The sequence below is a fragment of the Dunckerocampus dactyliophorus genome, chromosome 10 (assembly GCF_027744805.1).
Source record: "Dunckerocampus dactyliophorus isolate RoL2022-P2 chromosome 10, RoL_Ddac_1.1, whole genome shotgun sequence".
Lineage (NCBI taxonomy): Eukaryota > Metazoa > Chordata > Actinopteri > Syngnathiformes > Syngnathidae > Dunckerocampus > Dunckerocampus dactyliophorus.
In genome coordinates, this window is record NC_072828.1 from 499,243 (window position 1) to 503,775 (window position 4,533).

Consider the following 4,533-nt stretch of genomic DNA (forward strand, 5'->3'; position numbering starts at 1 on the left):
ACAGGAAATGTACAGAATATTTTGAAAGCAGGAGGATTTGAACTGAAGCCTTGGGTCTTCTCAGGTCAAAGTGGGAGGAAGGACAGCCAGGTTGGCACAGAGTCAAGCACAGTGAAGACCATAGTGTTGCCGAATCAGATGCGGGACAACGACAATAAAGCACTTGGTTTGGGCTACCTGGTGGAGGAAGACAAATTGCACGTTATGCTGGGCATTAACTTCTCAAAGAGGAGGAAAAAGATGAGGCTGAGCCAAGACCTTCTTCATGAGCAAATTAAAACCGAGACACCAAACCCTCTGACCAGAAGAGAACTGCTCAGCCAGGTGTCGAGCCTGTATGACCCACTGGGCCTAGTTACCCCCGCGAAGCAGAAGGGTGCCATTCTTGTGCGGTGGGCATTCCAGGAGGCAAAAAATGAAAGTTGCCCAGTCAAGCAAACATGGGACCTGGCACTTTCAGATTGTCTCAGAGAAGACGCGATTCGTCTCTTCGAAGAATACTCAAAACTCAACAGAATCAAGTTTCCCAGGGCACTAACTCCTCCCGGCGTGTCTGGAAAACCACTGGCAATTACGGTCTCTGATGGCAGTGAGCACACTTATGGGGCAGTTCTCTATCTAAGGTGGGACTCCAGTCATTGTCCAATCATCAGGCTAGTGGAGTCCAAAGCCAAATTAACCCCTCTGGATCACAAAGGAGACGCTGTTAAGGCAGAGGTATGCGGAGCAGTGTTCGCCTCACGGCTAAAGAAATACTTTGAGCAACACAGTAGGATTAAAGTCGAAAGGTGGTACCATTTGGTTGACAGCCAAACAGTGCTTGGAGCAATACAGAGAGAAAGCTATGGCTATCAAACATTCTTTGCAAATAGAATTGGTGAGATTCAAAGCATAACAAGGGTCCAAGATTGGTGGTGGATTCCTGGCTCACATAACATTGCTGACATTATCACTAGAGGTGCTGGCCCAGATGACCTGGACGAGGACTCAAAGTGGCAGAATGGGCCAAAGTTTCTCAGTTTGCCAGTAAATCAATGGCCGACAAAAGCTGCCAAAGATCTGGCCTTGATTGCCAGGGAGAGCATCCACAAGATGCAAAAGAAGGCATTTGTTGCTGTGATGACAAGCTATAACAAAAAGCAGGAGAAAAACACAATCCAAAACCAGGAAATCATCTTTGCTGACCCAAAAAGACCACCTGAACCAGCTTCCATCCAGTTAATTGAGATTAAACGGTTCAGCAGTTTAACCCGACTGGTAAAAACAGTTGCATGGATGTGGAGGGTAGCAAAGAAGTTTAGATGACAGAATCCAGCCACGAAGAGCCCAAAGTGGGAGGCAATCCCCTCCACAGGAGTCATCTCTGCAAAAGAGCGAGAGGATGCGCTAAGAGACATAATTCTTGCAGCACAAGAGGGCACTACCTTCCCAGATACTACTACAAACAGACTAGTGGTCTACAGAGACAAAAACACTGGATTGCTGCTTTGTGGTGGCCGTGTGCAAATCTTTAAAGAAGATAAAAGTGCTGTACCCCTTCTACCATATGGGGCTTGGGTGTCCATGTTGCTTGCCCGAGAGGCCCACAGTGAAGGTCGTGAGGGCTTAGCTGGTACCTTGCTCAAAATGAGACGGAAAGCATGGGTAATCAAAGGAAGGAAAATAGCCCAAAAAGTTGTTGATAGCTGCATCCTTTGCAGGAAAACAAAGGCTGTAAAATGCCAACAAGTAATGGGAGACTTGCCACCCGAACGGACGGAGCCTGCTGCACCATTCCAGTTTACAACCGTGGACCTCTTTGGACCCTACCATGTCAGGGATGATGTCAAGAGGAGAGTAAGCCTAAAAGTCTGGGGTGTTGTATTTTGCTGCATGGCGAGCAGAGCCATCCACGCAGAGTTGGTCAACAGCCTATCGAGTGAAAGTTTCCTTTTGGCCTACCAACGTTTCACTGCAATCAGAGGGCATCCGTCGAAAATCTGGTCTGACCCAGGCACCAATTTCATTGGAGCAAAACCTGTCCTGGAAGATATGTACAAATTCTTGGAAAACCAAAATAAAGCAAGCCTGGAGGAAACAGCAGCCAAGAATGGAACTGATTGGATGTGGAAAATCCACCCTGCTGATTCTCCTCATCGAAATGGTGCTGCAGAGGCTCCCGTGCGTGTCCTCAAGAGAGCACTCCAGAATGTCTGTGGAGATTCTGTGTTCAGCTGTAGTGAGTTCCAGACGATACTTCAGTTGGCAGCCAACCTGGCGAATGACCGCCTGATTGATGCAAGAGTCCAAAGTTGAGAAGATTGTATTCAGTATGTCACACCAAACAGTCTTCTTCTTGGCCGAGCGTCACAAAGTGGAGACCTAAAAACGTTTGACTTCTCCAGCTACCCTTATAAAAGACTTCAAACAATGCAGTCAGAGGTAACCAAGTTCTGGAGGCGCTGGAGCCAACTCGCAGGTCCATACTTATTTGTAAGGAGTAAGTGGCACACCACACAAAGGAACGTCCAAATTGGAGACGTTGTATGGATTGCAGACCAGAATGCATTGCGAGGACAATTCAAGCTGGGCAGAGTTGTGAGCACAAACACAGATGGCAAAGGCGTCGTAAGAGACGTGAATATTGAGGTCTTCCCAAGTTACTGTGTTCCGATGGTGAAGGCCAAGAGAAGCCATCCAACCTACGACCGACAGAGGGAGAAGATGCAAAGCACCATTCTTCATCTAGACGTCAGGCGGCTGGTGGTTATACTACCTGTAGAAGAACAGACTATCTACCCCAGCTGATTCCAGAGCATCAAGCAATTGAGTTTGACTTCAGAGCGGGCGATCTCCCCGGTGTTTCCTTGGGTAGATCGAGTGGGAGGTGTCAAGTCAAACTAGCGAGAATGAATCAATTCATGATTAATTCAAAAAGTGATTGAAAAATACCTGATCTAAAATTTATAAAACTAAAGGAAAAAAACTTTAAATAATAAATATATATTTATAGCCTTAAGTAAATAAGATTTTCGTTAGTGTAGTTGTTAGAAACTATTTTTATAATTGCTACAGAAGATCTGGTTAGGACAGGAAGTTAGACTCACCAGCACACCTGGGCGTGCACCAAAGACATGCAACTTCCTTTTAAGCAGGCAAGGCTGCAAACAGGTGTGGTAATTTGGTGTGATTAGAACTTTACCCCCAAACTTTGTGCAAGTGGAGCTACAAGTCTGAAGAGGCAGCCGGTAAGAAACTGAAATCTTCTCTAAAAAGTCTTATTACTGCTGTTTTGATGAGCCTGCGCTGCACACGGCTTGACTTTCTTTCATGGTGCGTGCCTCATTTGTGAATTAAGAATATAAATGAATTGAAAGCGTGTGCTCGCTGTACTTATTTTGTTGAGGATGTTGAATTAAGAATGCTGCCAATCGTTTGTGGCACATGTGGGCTTGCGGTGGTCCATGTTTGGTTAATTGATTGATTAGTTCTTGATTGTAATTTTGCCAAGGTACGAGCAGCATGTTTATGGCATTAAATACAAATTATGAATATTTCTTTTGCCCATTAATGTACTTGTTTAAATGTTTGTCAAATCATGGTATTTATTTAATAGATTTTTATTTAATCCCATAGTTTGAGAAAACAAGCATTATGTAAAATACAAGACTAAGTTACGATACAGATGTTAAAACATTTTAAAAAATAGTTAAATAGCAGTAGAAGTGGTAAAATATAATTGAAATTGTTGCCAAAGAAATTAGTTCATACATTGCAATACAATATAATATTGACTTTATATTACATGTTTGTCCTTCTTTTGAAGGTTTTCAGCTGTGCTGTGCTGTGCAGTGAAAAACTTGAATGTGCATGAAAAGTCATGATTTGAACCACATTGAATAAACTTAAGGAAAGCAAAGCATCGAGTGGATCCAGTTTCTTCAGCGTAGCAACTGAAGCCCTTTCGTCAAGTTCGAGGGATGCACAAAGTGGAGAAGAACTTGACAGTTGAACTGAAAAGTTCAAAGAGCATCAAGGCGCAGATTACAAAAGTAACAATATGAACCTCCATAGCTGCACACTCGACAAAATGCGACCAAAAGAAAAGTAAGAAGAAAACTAAAATACTATAAAAACCCTAAAAGGTGAAAGAAAAGTACAGAGCTGCTGTAACTGGCAGCCACTCAAGCGGCGCCATTTTTTTAAAAATTATATTATATATACATATACAGTATGTATATGTATACAGTATATATGTACATATACACACACAACAAACGTGCTTCTGTGCCACTGCTCCATGACTTTATCCAAGTACGGTTATATATACATATTTTCCAAGAAAGATGATACTGAATGAGCGATAGGTAAGGCTGAACACATTGTATTGATTCAGTCTGTCCACAAAATGCATCACAAAACTGTTTTTTCGGGCTCCAAATGCAAAATTTCCCCTGCTCTGCACCTCACACCCTCCCCCCGCTCGGTCGCTTCGCTCCCTCGAAAAAAAGATCTGTTCACTCAGATTTTTGAACCCTCACGAAAAATATCTGG